This window comes from Notothenia rossii (assembly GCF_949606895.1).
Source record: "Notothenia rossii genome assembly, chromosome: 10".
In the NCBI taxonomy this organism is placed as follows: domain Eukaryota; kingdom Metazoa; phylum Chordata; class Actinopteri; order Perciformes; family Nototheniidae; genus Notothenia; species Notothenia rossii.
In genome coordinates this window covers 48,434,425-48,450,389 of record NC_136908.1, presented here as the reverse complement: position 1 = coordinate 48,450,389, position 15,965 = coordinate 48,434,425, and positions in this window count along the sequence as shown.

Here is a 15,965-nt window from a genome sequence, read left to right as displayed (position 1 = left end):
CTTCCTTCTGTGCTTCCTCTCCTTATGCCGGGTGCACCCCTCATCCCTTTCCCAGGTAATTAAGTCTGAAGGATAGGCCTGGGTGAAAAGACTCATGGGAAGATGCACACATGCTCATGGATCTTCACCATCTCACCTCAAACAAGGTGTTAGCTTTGCTTTCTGGAATCAGTGACTAACAATGCAGGGTACAATGGCAACCTACTTCTTGTAATTCTGTGGCCACATTGTGACCAGAGGAACCCCACTCGAAGGAAGAAATAATACACGTCAACTCTTGCAAGTAGCTTCCTCATTAGCTAATCATGTGTAAATAAGAAGCGTGGACTTTATCAAACAAAGACATGGAAAAGAGCGATCCCCGGAAAGAGAAACAAACATCTTCTACACAGAAATGTTCTTTTATGGCAAATCACTTCAGACATTTTGCCCAAGGTTGAACTTTCGAACATTTCTGATTTTTTTTTTGCAGAAATGGAAGTCTGACTAAAAACATTAGTCAGACTTCCATTACTTTGAATCCAACAATGCCTTGATCATTAAAAAGGGGCAACTTTTGCACACCTTTACTGTCACAAGGACCCGTATTCCACCCTCTCCAATAGCAATAGTGGGCTAAGCAGCTGTTAACTATCAGTGGTTTAACCTGGCTTCAGCTACTAATCCATCCGCTTGCTCTTCTTCCATTTAAAATAACTTTTACACTTTCACCTTACATGTAAGTGTGAGGTTTACACATATATTTGACACATACCTTACTTATTTTTCAAATAACATCATGTTTTTTTCCCATTTCTAAATGTATTTCTTATGCTTCTTGGTTTTCATTTGTACTCCGTGGAATGTCTTCCAGACGCTTGAAACTCACTTTAGAAAATTGAATCTACTGTACCAAAGTAAATGTGTAATTTTAGTTTTGAGGCTGTATATGTTGTAAAAAATGAAGAAATATGAACATTGGTAAGGTGTCTCGGTTGGTAGCTCCTCTTATTAAATTGTTGCTGTCAAGGTCTTCTGGTACAGTAGCTACAGCATATAGACTTCATTAAATTCTCTTAGAAACCAATAAAGCGTGTGGATGACATGTCAGCGCAGACGGAAAGTTCTATGTTGCGTGTCACAGCAACCTGACACACTCCTGCTTGGTTTTGCAGTGTATTTCAGTCAAATTGGCCTCATAAGGATTCTGTACTTCTGCTCACATGTGACGGCTTAGTAGAGGCATTGATAGCACATAACCTGATTAATTGCACTCCATGTCTTAAAAGGTAGGAACCACACACACCCTTCATTCTTGACACCAACATTGCAGCATACACTCCAGATGACAAATTGATGTGGAAATGTCTCCACCATGCCCAACGCATTGTCAGAAAGAATCGAGCCAAATGTCTCTCTTTCTGCCATATCGGGTTTGCCGTGCTCTCTTTCGCAGACTGGGGGCTTTGATGATTCTGTGATGGAGTTTTACTTTGACTCCCACTTTTATTCTTCTGCTCTTTATACCTTTCTTAACAATTTCTCAATACCCTTTCTACCCTCTTGTCCTCTGTTCTCTTCAAATGTTCAATCCAATTTCCTCATCTCTCCATCTCCTTTGCAGCCTCACATGGAAGTGGAGAACATTTTGAAAGGATTTATTTTCTTTGCCCAGTCCTCATTCACTTTCCCTCCTATTTATGACTGCTGGTGGCATCAAAGACAATGGCATTTTGTCTAATTATAAAATGTAAAGTTGCTTGTGTTTTTAGATTGTTTGGGTAGTACGAAAAGTATAATTTGTGCTCTCACCTCTTTGGTCAAAGAATATAATACTGCTCTAGTAACCGTAATAGGAAAATAATGATCATTTTGAAGATGCTAGCCAGTGATCAGAGCCTGCTGATGAATGCTCAGCATAAACACTAGGTGAGAAGATCAGGCCAGAGTGCAAATGGAAGCTTTGCGCCCTAATGGCTGTCATTTGTCCCTGCCATATTGGGTGGCCATTGAATTACTTCATTGGGTGGATGAGGAAGGGCCATTTAGGTTCATTTGAAGCCATATCCTTTATACTTCTGGCTCTCATAAATCACCAGGGGAAATGGGAATAACGTACAAATAACATCTGAAGTAAAAATGGGCCAGTGGCCACTTTCTATTTACCTTATGAAACAATATTGAACCCTTAATGACTTTGGTGATTTTCTAACTTTTCTTCTATTTTCACTCATTGAGATTTGTGTTATTCATGAGATCTTTCAACAGTTATCAGTTGGATTGTCAAGAGATTCATGGTGTTCAAAGATTGTTGTTCCTTATCCAGTAGAATATGTCAACATTTTCGATGTTATATTTGACACTGAATCCAAATGACACTGGATGCTTTTCTTCTAGTATGCATTCTACATACATGTTTCTCAAGTCAAAATATACATTTGTCATGTAGAGAAAAATTGAATATATCTGCAAAAGTAATGACATACCCATCAGCCTCAGCTGTACTTAGTGTTTAGTGAAAATTAACAAATCTTAGCATGCACAACACGATCAACCAAAATGTGAACATGATCAACATTATGCCTAACATAAGAATGTAAGCAATGTCATTGTGAGCAGTTCAGGATGCCGTCGTTAGTCTTTAAATGCACAGAAATGCAATACAATACATTTTCTTGGCGGGAAAGGTCAGGGCATTTGTGTAAAGGTGCACATCAACACATACACAACACACACTAAAACACTGTAGCCCCTTCTGATCAATATTCACTTCCACTGTGGTCAGCTCATGGTCAAGAAAATAGCATTTACTGGTAGTGTGATGAATGCAGGCAGATAATCATGCTCTCCTTGACTGAGATGGAAGTCTTACATTTTATGTCAATGACACTCCAAGTGGAGCTCATACTGTAAACGCTGTCAATCAATATTCCTGGCAGCTTCTGTTACGACTGCTGTTGAATAACAGTCAGCTGACCCCACCTATCTGCTTGACCTTCACCAGTTTTGACACCCACGCACCAGACTGGGGAGTGCAAACACACACACACACACACACACACACACACACACACACACACACACACACACACACACACACACACACACACACACACACACACACACACACACACACACACACACACACACACACACACACACACACACACACACACACACACACACACACACACACACACACACACACACACTTGCTCACACTGAGGTGTTGCTCACATGCACACACGTAGGGGTAGTGTGTGTGAATGCAGAACCACTGTGTTGAGAATGATGGCTTGTCTGCTTCAGGGGGTAATGAATTTATATCCTCCGTCAGCATCACTGAAGGACAGCTGCAATGGCTCTGCTGTAACAGAGTGGACACACACAAAGCTCACACACACACAACGCTCACACACACACACACACACACACACACACACACACACACACACACACACACACACACACACACACACACACACACACACACACACACACACACACACACGCTCTTAAAGTGCCATGTGTTCAAAGATATAGTGCTCTCTTTTTTTTTTTTTTTAATACACATGAGAAAAATAATGTCTTCCAGAGCCTGTTGTGTTATCAGAATACTAAGATGTGAGAGATACAATGAGCCTAAAAACATGAGTGAGATAAATAAATGTCGGAAAAAATTAGGAAATAAAATTGTTTTGCATCCGTTTTTTTTAAGGGTTTGACACTTTATTATCGATAAGCTATAGCTCTTTGACTATTTCCACTTATCTTATATAATATTTTACTTGTTTAACAGCAAACATGTGGTCAGCACTTCAAGCAGCAAAGCAGGCAATCGTTTTGAGAGCGTTAAGATGTATTGATTCAAAACCGAGACATTCAATGCATTCTAAATATCAGTTTTACTTGTCGCACTGAAAGTCATATGTCTAACACCTATAATATATGAAATGCCTGCTCTGCACACAGTTATTTTTAATGGTACTAGGCTTATATGAAACGTGTTTATGATACATACAGTATTATTGGTTTAGAAATGTTAACATTCATCGTTTACATGGTTTTGGTTTCAACCTGAATATGTTTCCTTGTTCAGCTGTTCTTTAACAAGCCTAAAAATACCCTTAATGTCAGGAGCATCACACTTCATGGGGAAGGTAATGTTGCACAAAATCACAAGGGAGGTAAAACGACATCGAAAAACATTAAATGTCATATTATGCAACCTGCCTCATTAAAGTGGTGTCGTATGCATCAGAGCTCCTTTTGTACTGTTTTGTTTTAGAAGCTAGAAAGAAACCAACACATTCAACTTTCCCATTGAAACTTGTATTAGTTATGTTCATAATTACAGTTCTAAGAGAAGGACATATTATCCTTCAGTAACCTTTGCTTAGAGGTGTCTGTACAGGTGCTAATAATGAAAGGGGAAGTGAGATGGCATCTAATAAAAGCCGCAGTTATGTAGCCGTTACTGTCACGATCTTTCTTTATTGCAGTAGTTTGAATGAGCTTATTCTCACTTTCAAAGCAACGTTTATTGGCCTTTTCAGAGGACGTTTTTATAATAGGTGTTAGATGGGTTCATGTTTTCTTTGATTCAGTTTACAAAGTATTTTTTTCTCTGTGTGGCATGTTTTGGTCTTTGTTGAAAAGCTATTATAGCGTCGGTGAGATCCCATTCACCCACAATACACCCAGTGCTTTTTGTTAACACACATTCATTGTGACGTACAATGGAAAAAAGTTCATTCCTTTCGTACATTTCTGAATGAGGCCTAACATTCCGAGGTTGTTCTGTATTTTCTGAGTTTTTCCACGGGGGCGTTGGGAGATGGCACATAAGCATAAATACAGCGCTGTGACACCACACCTCAGCAGGAGCCGAGGTAGCGTGCAAACCATAGGCGGCTATCCTGAGTTAGGAATTTCATGCTTAGTCACACTGCAGATACTGCACACACACGTATGAGCACACCAAGGAGTCTGCTAGTGAATTTGAATATGAATACAGTACACGGGACACCTACATCACGTCCTGCTGCACCATACAACTTAGAACAAAAGGTAATTCAATCACAGGCCCGCAGATTTAAAAAGCCTTACACAGAAAATAGCAGTTCTACACCACTGTAATCCAATTATATTACTTACAAAAGAAGCTTTGGCTTTATACAACTACAAACGCACTGTGGCCTGCGTACACACATAGACACTGAACATGTGCAAATAAAACACACTTTTGTGCAATCTCCTCCGCACAAAGCCACATTTCCTGGCCAAAAGCATCCTTTTTTTCTGGTGGAAGAGTAGAGATAATCGTACAGAGAAGCAAAAAGAAGGAGGGGAGACAGAGAGGAGGGGGAGGCAGCAGACAGTGGGTAAAAGGAAGTTGTTCTGTTGGTATTACATAGTGGTAGGAGGCATTTATTGTGGCTTTTACCAGTCTAAAGTATGAAAAGACTGCACATGAAATGGATTTATATATGAGCCATTATTAGCTGATCTTTACCGCTCTTTGCGATCCCACATTTTTTTTCTATCTTCGTGAGTCTTTCTTGTTCTCTCATTAAATTATCCTGGTCGAATTTTATTATCTGCATTGCCCTTCTATATAACATTAGCAGCCACAATTATAACAAATCCAATGTTAAATATCTGCATTTGGTCATCCATAGAGCTTTTGTGTCAGACACATACGCTTTTCTTTTGAAACTCTCACAAACCAATTCTTTGTTTCTACCGCAACTTACTTTAATATCTTTGCCATTTGACTAATCCTGCCATACTCCCTCGCTAAATGGAGGAACCGTCTCTGTTTCTTCTGATATTGACTGTCGGCACTTTAATTATCTCCACCCTGAGAAATTCAATATCCTTTGCTTCACTTTATCTACATTTTCAGATCTATGTCATATTTGAAAAGGAATAGCTTTTACCTTCAGTCAACTCTTAGAAAGTATTATTTCTCTAGGACTATGATGTGTGTTTTCAGTTAGCATGTGGTCACAAAGTTCCACTGCACAGGATTGGACACATTCATGTCAGGAAACCAACAGCACACGCTGACAAAACACGAAAACAAGAGACAAATCAACACTCACTCACGCTGGCCGGTCCCAGTGGGGAAGCTTGGGGGCCGATGGTCACCATGGCTGAAGGCTGTAATTACACCGGGCTGTGTGTGTGAAGTGTGTCCCAGATGGGATCAAGTCCCTGCCCTTATCGAGGTCCCTCAACCAAGAAGCACCATGAGGGAAAGACAGTGTGTACACATCGGCTTGAGAGTTTGATACATTTGATACTGAGATAAAACAAAAAAGATCCAATACAGAATAGAGGCTTGAGATGTATACATCTGGAGGAAATTGAGGCACAGCAAATGTGTGCAAAAGACTTTTGGAGACAGAGAAGGATCGACTGTCCATTTACAAAAGTGAATGCACAAGTAATTTCCCAATCCGTGTGGCTCTCTCACCAAAAGCTGTACACACTCAAGAACAATGTCTCGTATTTGCGCATACATATTTCATTTCACAGCACTTGTTTACTCAACATAATCCACAGTAGAGCTAGCGGCTTGGCTTCCCGATGTGAGTATGGAGAGATTCACTTCTCAGATATCCTATGTTTACTCGCTGTCATCCACGTGAGCCTACAGGTTTAGAAACGCTCTGAAAAAGTTATCAAGTGGAAAACTAATCACTGCTGCTGTCAATGTGTTGGGTGACAGCCGAATGGTCACTGTGCGAGGGTCCTCTGGCAAAGTGTAGGGGCCAGAAACTATAATGAGGGGCCAGGCACAGGCTAGAGGGGACAATTGCACAAAATCCTGCTTACACATAATCCTACTCGTTTTATTTCATGTCATGACACTGGCAGATGACGGTGCGGTCACTGGGACAGAAGAGTGTTCCTTTTGACAGAAGTTGGAAAATCTTGCATATTTGAGTATCCTGCACTCAGTGTGTCATCAATAATAAAGGCCAACACTGTGAGAAGTTTAAGTAAAGAGCTCGGACAGCCCACTGAATCATTTAATGAGCAGTCTGAAGCAATGACACGGCTAACTGAAGGACACTGAGTGCTGTAGAACGGCCGGCCCGACCGTAGTAACATGATCCGGAGTGCTGTTGTTGCTCAGAAACTCAACTGTTGAAATGGAATTGTTGTATTATAGCTTGGATACAATGTAGACTGAGGATGAAGCTAATCAATTAAACATGTCCGTAAGATTATTCAGGTAGCATTCCACTTGTGCCCATTTTGTTTCAAACTGTCTCTGTTATATGCTGTACATATTTTATACCGGCTACCGCCCTGCAGTGGTGCAAAGTAACTAAGTACATTTAAACAGTACTCTACGCAAGTACAATTTTGACGGACTTACTAGTATTTCAATGTTTTGCGACTTTGTACTTATACCCCACTACATTTATTTAAAACCTTTGCAGATATAGATTAGTGATGGGATCAAATATTAAATCAGACTTTAGTTACACCTGCATTAAATTAACAAGCTACCCTGCTGTAAATAAGGTTATTGGAATTTGTTTTTAATACATAAACATATTATTCTGAAATGGACCAATCTGCATAATGAGTACTGTTACTTTTGGTACTTTAAGCATATTTTAATGCTCATACTTTTTTTTACTTTTACCTGAGTAACATTTTGAATGCAGGACTTTTACTTGTAACGGAGTATTCCTACACTCTGGTACTTCTACTTTGACTGAGGTACAAGAGTACTTTTCCCACCTCTTGTGCCCTAATAGTATGACACCACATTTTGTCTTTTGTGAGAATGTTCTTCTCTGTAGTTTATAAAGTTTTAAGCAGAGTTTATCCTATCCACAGGTTTCCACTAGAGATAGCTCCACCAAACTTATTCCCCACAAAGCTCTCCCTGGATCAGGCTTTTGATGAGGTGGCCCTGGTGAGGTGCTGTGCAATCAAATGCATCACTGCGTGGGCCGGCGCAGAGTGTCCTGGGAGAGAGGGGGGGGGGGGGGGGAGCAGGGGGAGGCAGGAAGAGAGTGTGGATCGATCACACCACAGTGCTTGGAGAGGCCAGAGTGACCAGCCATGAAATGGTTGCTGTCCCAGGAGCAGGTGCCACCATTACCCAGAGTTCTCTGCCCTGGCTCGGTTGGGATTACCCCAGATACGGATATACATAAAAAACAAAATGGCAATCAATGTGTCATGATGATGAAGAATGTGTATGTGTTATAGGGTGTGGGGTTCATTGGATTTTCCTAGGAACCCTTGTGTGATACTTGTGCTGCCTCAGGATGCAGAAGTTTTATATTCCAAAAGGATATATAATCTAATCAGGATTTGTTTTACACCTGGGGTTCCAGGTGAATGGAACTAAGCGCGATTAATGTGTCACATAACAGTAGTCACAGAGGTGATACTGCGTTTGTATCTTCTTAGTATTGCAATGTTATTATTCCCACACTGCCAATGCCTTCCACCTCTTTGCTCTCTAGACAGACCCGTGCACAAACGTGATTGCCAATACCTCCCGGCATATTAATAGAAAAACCACAGCGCCTCCAATACCAAAATCTAATCTGATGGCATGCATTATAATAATAATAATAATAATAATAATAATAATAAATGGGATTTATATAGCGCTTTTCTAGACCCAAAGACGCTTAAGGATTTGACTAACTGTTACCTAATACACTCCCTGCAGTATCCGTACCTTATGTGGACAGAACAAGCTACTGAGTAAGTGCCTTTTGAAAGTATTATTCCTCTGGTATTGTCTCTCTTTTGTTTGAGAAAGAATACGCTTTAGGCAACACATTAAGTGCTGTACCACAGGTTAACGTTTCTTTAGAATGCCCTTGGTAGGAGGCTGGGCCCCATGGGTGGATAATCTTCCCCCGGTGCGAATACTGTCTCATGAATAAGTCATCTCTCACCAGGACACAACCCTCAAGTGCAAATGATTGAGATTTCACTCGCCTGCTGTAGCACAGGAACGAGCCGTTACCTAGTAGCAATTCTGATGCATATTATAGCAGCGAGCTTTAATGGAATGAAGGAGAGGCGGTGCAGCAGAAGCAGGGGGTGGTAGGAGTATTTTTAATGCCTTCCCCCCACCCACAATCATGCACTCGCTATCAATAATCTTCCCCCGGCAGAGGTGTATTAGAAGATATTCACCCTGATGGGAACATTTGTGCTACCTTGTGTTCACTCCTCTTTAGAATGCAGTCTTTTTCTCATGCTTTTCTCTCACGTTGTAATGAACATTTCATTTTTCAATGCTTTTTACACAATTTATGTTAGAGGCTCGGGGGCAAAGTGGGGCAATGGGAGAAGGGATTCTGCCCCTCATTCTCCTGTGTTTTCTAATGTATTTATTCTGCCCACTGTCAGTGTCTTTAGGACCAGCTCATAGTTATGCCCGTCAGCGTGTTGTAGAAATTACAAATCAGCCGAATGCCCGAGCGATTCACCAACACACTTTTCATTAAAATAAGCCCACAGAAAAGAATGAGGACCACAAAAGAAAAGGGGAGATAGAGAGCAATGGGGGGGGACAGTGAAATACTCTTTCCATCAGCAGGAGTTCTCATAAATATTGTAATTGTGTAGTTATAGAAAAGGAGCGGTTGTGAGCCAATGCGCTGTGATTGACTTTGAGTGAATGCTGTCTCACCTTTTGAATGAATTGAACACTGGTGACAAGGAGACACAAAATAATGGCCTTTGTGAATGTGACACAGAAGTCATCTGATTCCTACATGCTGCCAGAGGAAGACACAAAAATCTTTTTTCTTTCTTTTTCTGGAGTGAAACTTCCAGCCATGACTTGCTGATCTCTGCTGACTTGTTACATTTTCCCTCAGACTTAACAACAGGAACCGTGTGAACCCCATGAGATGGCTGTTCATGTAATGGGATGTAGACATGCAGGGTACCGAAGGCAAATTAATCGGATCAAACCAGCTGGGCGGCCAATGAGGAGCCAGAGAGTCCAGTCGCTCCTCAGCGGCCATCTCCACTCCTAATGCTGCCTACATTTGTAAAGAGAGCCCCTCCAGTGCCAGAGAGCCTTGGGCATGAGTAATTGCCCCAATGAAGCACCAATCACCTTGTTTCTCCTCTCTTCTGCAGGGCTCTCATTTCACACCACGCTGCCATCTTATTGGCCCGTTCAAGACCCAAGTCCTGGTGAGTTGCAGACACAGAACAAGAGACGGAAAACATTCTTCAACTTTTTAAATAACAGATGATGTCATGTCACAATGTCAAGGAGTTGTTTTATACAGTTCTTTAACAGCGCCACGAAAGTTTAAGAGGTTAATGGTTTTCTTGAGGCAGGAAAAACACATAAACAATGCAGCTGACTGTGGGAGATGCTCAGCAGCAATGTTACATTCTGGTTTATGTGACTGATACTACAGAAAAACATGTTTTAGCCAGAATGTCCTCATGTAATGTACTGATGGGATTGAAATGAGCACCTGCCAGGATAAAAATGGCTGTGTAATGTTAACATATCAGGTCACCAGCCAGTGGTTTTTTCTGTTAAAAAATTGTCAGTGATGAATGCTATATGGTATTTTCTCATATTTCTACTTTCTATGTTCCTGATTCAAAAGCCTTCTACATAGATTTCAGATATTGTTTTCTTTAACTTAATTTCAGACCCTGTTCTGTGTCAGAAGCAGCCTAATTAATGACACATACATCCAGGTAAGAATGAAATACTCGTATGACAAACATTTAAACCAACTACAATGCTACTTATGTAATGTTCAAAGTGCCCAAAGAAGGAAAGTGGGGAATAAAAAGGAACATTTTACTGAACTTTAAAGAAAGATAGCATCGCTTGTTGGATCCCAGCTTGGCAGGGTTTCTCACAATTGTAAATATAAGATGGCAGCAGCAGGAAAAAGAACAACAAAAACATGCTAATAATAGAGATAATAACAGTAATTATGGATTGGTGGTCCATAGGAGACTTCAGACAAAGAGGGCAAAGGGGCAGCAGCTGGAGTCACCATAGCCACTGTACTCGCCCATGACTAAGGTGTAGAATTACTTTGAATACATCGGCACGTATTAAGAAACATATTAAATGTTTTTGTTTTGTTCATTTAACTTTAAGGACTTGGGCTACCACCATGTTGCGTAGGGTTAAAGAAAGTAGCAGGCAGTGTGAAACAAATTAAAAGATTCAAAGGATTACTCCGGAGCATGACAAGACAACCTTGTTCCTCTAAATAATTGGATTGCAAGAGCTCAACGGAGGGCAGACAAAATAAAGTGAGGTACATGAATTCCCATCATTGTGGTGGGTCTTCCAAGTCTTAGTTAACACATGCTGCAAATTGCTTAAGAAACTTCTCATGCAAAATGTATTACATTTCTTTCCGACTAATGCTCAATCTGATTCCTTATGCTCTTTGAAGTATTTCCATCCATATTTGAATCTCTCCAGTCTTAAATTATTCTATGATATCTTGACAGAACCGATTAGGAACTCAAATTCCAAAAGCTTTCAAAACCTTAAGATTTCAACCGAGTTACTTCATCCATTAAATTGTAGAACAACCTACGCACGGTTAAATCTTTTTTTTTTGTTGAGCAACACGAGCCATACATTTGTTGGATTTTAGCCAGTTTAGCATCTGACTAATTTGATTCAGAGCCCATAAATATTCCTTTGAACCACGTGAAATCGTTTGTAGTTCAGGCACGTGCTTATTAATTCAAATTTCCGAGTCTTATGCTTTTCTATATGATGTACAACTCACAAACATGTAGGCAATGACACATACAAACAAACTAGTTAAGACCAGATCAGACACCTAAAAGTAAATAGATGTGAATGCATATATACATGATAATGAGCAGAAAGTGTTTTGATGTTAACATGCTCTCCAAGGGATCTGTGGATACGTAATTTTTAATTATTTTAACATTCATCGCTGTGGGCCTGGACTGTCTGTGCTCAGTGTCTGCACCCTGCATGACAATTAGCGCCTTACATAACTACGGCCCACATTTGCACCACACACAGGCAAAAGGGTGCATACATTCACATGCAGAAATGCCAAGGGGCGCACATAAACACGGATAAAAACATAAACATACAAACTTTAAACCCACATTGCGCCTCCCTCTGTCCTCTGTCCTGCAGGGACGTTTCAGTTAAATTACCTCATACTTTTGCTCCTTTAAACTCTGCCTTCCTTCCCTTTATTGCTTTTTTTTGGTGTGAATATTTGTCCCCTATCTTGGTAAAAGACCTCCAGTGGCACATCATCAGTATATATGTGTATATTTCTCGATACATCCTTCTTTTAAATACCTTCCCCCGTGCTCGCCTGCCTCACTGTCCTTGGTGGTTTCCTCCGTAATGGCCGAGGTAATGAGATGTTCAGCTCTCTGAGCACAAGCTGCGCAGGCCATCGCAAACACCAATAAAAACTGAGAGCTGTAAATGCTCCGACCGGTCACCCTTGCCCCAGGCTAGCCATCAGCATATTAGCTCAAGTGGCTGTGTCTATACGTGCATTTTATATATTTATATTGGTCGGAATGTGGGTGTTTTCCAAGCCCTTCAGTGCTTCCTTTCATCCTATCTGTGATTGCTGTATAGGCTCTGCACCCCTCTCTGAAAGCTTACCAATCAGTATGCTTAGATGAGGAGAAAGAATGTGAGCTTGATAGCGTGAGACGGAAGGAGAAGAGGTGGGGGTGTTTGGCCAGGTAGTAATGAAAAGAGGTAAAATGCAGCCGAGACAAGAGCAATTGTTGAAAAAGACCTGCGGAGAGATAGTCTACAGAGAGAATATGCAAGGAGAAGAAAGAAATGTAATAAAGGAAATTTCCTATGTTCCCTTGGTGATCTGAGTCATCGACTGGATAAGCTGCTTTGTGAGTTCTGATTAATCTCACCGTGAAACTATGGGGTGTGTGTTTTTGAAAAAACTGAAAGCCAATATTAGTTGTTTTAATCAAACTCCCAAACTTCTTCAGCAACTGTTCCAGAAATGTTCTTTTTCTTCTGTCTGAAAGCTTTTGTGTGCGGTGCATTTTGCGTTTTAATACCCCCATCAAGCGACCGCCGCACCTTTTAACCGGTAGATCTGCAGTCAAAAGCCCCACTTGCTATTTTGGTTCACCAATAAGTTCCCTGAAAATTGGATCCACGGCTAAAGTATTGAAGGTGATGAGCACCACAGCCGAAGCAATTCACAGGCCTTGAATGAACGTATTTGCGGGAAAGTGAACGGATCAAATCCAATTGCCTCTTCACTGACTTAAGACAGTCACTTAGTCACGTCAGAGAGGTAGGGGTTTAATGAGGTTGTGACTGCCGGAGGATCTTTAGCGGATGAGTGAGTTACAGAATATAGAGGCACTGCGGTATAGGACTCAGAGTGGAGCCGGTGATTCTTTGTGTATACAGCGAGAGAGCTCACAAAGAAAGGACATTTGACCATGATTTTTTTGTTCATTGAAAGGTGTACTGACTGTCTTCAAAAGGGAGAAGCACTTTATGACGTCTTTTTACTTTTTAGCTTTGATTTTCACTCGCTGCCTCGGTAAACAATGTGCTGGTCCAAATCTTTGTCCCACTAAAAGCTTACTGTCAACCAGCTCTCCCAAATAGGATTGTCTTAGTCTGAAAAGTTGCACGATCAAACCAGACTCACAGAACAACAACAAAGGATAAAAGAAACCAAATAAGAAAACGTGCCTTTAGACACACACCCTCTTCTCTTCTCTGCTTTCAAATCTGCTCAGCCCCTTCATCCTCTCAGAATTATTTTTTGCAGACAGAATTATTATTTATTTTTGCTTACTGCTGCACTCTTTGACCAAGCAGAGGGGAACAATTTAACTTTATCTCATACATCCAAACAAATGTCTCTTAAAAGTGTTATCTATGTAGAAATATTGTAATTTTTCTCTTGCATTTTGTTTTCTTTTTACATATATTGTATAGCTTACTGTTGTTTTTCTTGCTTGGAAAACACATTTGAAATGCAAATCAATGTTTCAAATGGAACAGGCCCTTTCATATTTAGCTCTCACATTATCTAATCGCCATTTGATTTCACATGCGAGGCATATCTAAGTGAAATCAAATATTCTTTTAAACTCCCCCATCGCCCCAAACATTAGCCATTGAATTCTACGGCGGGGGGCTGAGTAGACTACTAATGTGCAGGCAATTGAGATCTTAAGTGTCCTTTCACACTCTAATCAAATTGATAAGGTGGTCCTACTGCAAGGGCAATCTGGCTGTCCTCTGCTTTGAAAAATCCTTAGCCTTTAGTTTCTCTATCTATCTCTTTTTTTCTAAGTCTCTCTGTGTTTGTCAGTTCAATTCAATTTCAGTCAGATTCCATTCAATTAGCTTTTGAGTGCATTAAAGAAGAAATGGATAACCTTCCCCCCCCTAGCATTTCCAAGTGGTTTTATAGTTGGTGCTGCTGTCGGATCTCTTTCTGTTTCCCTCAGAGCTACCAATAACACACTGCAAACAAACTGCACAATGGAGACCTTTATAACATATTATAGGTCTGTTTGTTTCCATTGCAACCACAAGATCGATCTGTAACTTCTTTAGCAACATGGCTACTGCTAGCAGCCTGGCAACAAGAAAACCATAGGCATCCCAAATAACTACAAACCCTGGTGTAAGTGTCATCATAAAGACATAGTTAAACACCTTGTAGTATGAATAAGTAGGTACGATTAGTTTACTGATGTATTTTAGCATAAGAAGGTTTTTGATCACAATTCTTTCCTTTGCCTTCTCCATACTTTTACCTTGGAATATTTCCACTGTTAAAATGTCCCCAATGTCTGCTACATAGAGATATATTATGTCATCTTAGTGAGATGCTCCCTGGTAGAAAGTTATCGTTTGGCTTTTATTGTGAAAGGAAAACGCCACACATCAGCAGATTGAATTGATTGGAAAGGTAAAGGGGATCCAATGATATAATTAGTGAAGGTTTAATCATTCAATAGCCATATAGCTTGGGTACTTTTTCTGCATTTCCAATTATCTTCATGGAGCATTTACAATTCTTTAGGTCATTATTTTGGTTTTCTGGCCCAAACTTTACTGTCCATTCTCTCATAGACTAGTCCTCAGCTGCGTTAGTCTGCTGTTTTAATTGAAAATGCTTAAAAAACGTAGCACTCCCTGCCCAACACAAGAAACAAAGGAAGTCAAAATGACCTGTTAGAGCAGGCGCCAACTCTACAAGAGGCTGAGACCTCACCTCAGCTGCTCAGGATCCAATCTGCTACCGTTTGATCTCTTTCCCACTTTCCTGTCTCAGCTTTTCATTCCAATAGCATAGGCAAAAAGCCACAAAAAAGTTATCTCAATCTTCTCTATTTAATACAACATGGATTCCAAATGGCTCAAGCCCCGGTCAGATGAAGGGTCAGGCCATCAGGCAGACCAGACTAACATATTCAAGCGCAACCCCTCTGTATGAAGGTAGATATGGTGCAAAATGCGAGAGCGTGTAAAACCTGATGTGAGCACTTTCAGAAAAAAAATCTGAGCTTGTGTGCATACATTTACACTTGTATAAAATATCCACGTAACTGTGAACCAAATTTGAAGTCACAGAAGAAGAAAAAAAGTTTTGTAGCTTGTAGAAAAAAAATGAACTTAGTGATGAAATATTCACTTGCAGAAAAATACATATTTTTTAAATACAACTGCAACTTGGTTATTACAACCTCTCAAATCAGTCATTACAACTTGACGAATCTGCTCTGTGGCAGTATAAATCAACGAATCTGCGGTCTTTTTGCTACACTTCTTACGATAAATGTGTCGCAAAAGTAATTTTCACCTGTATATGTGGGGGGAGGGAGGGGGGTTGGAGCGAAGGGGCGGAGCTATCAGAATGACGAGGCTTGACTGCGGGGCTAACGGTTCGTGTCGCTACCAGTCCGCTGACATGGCG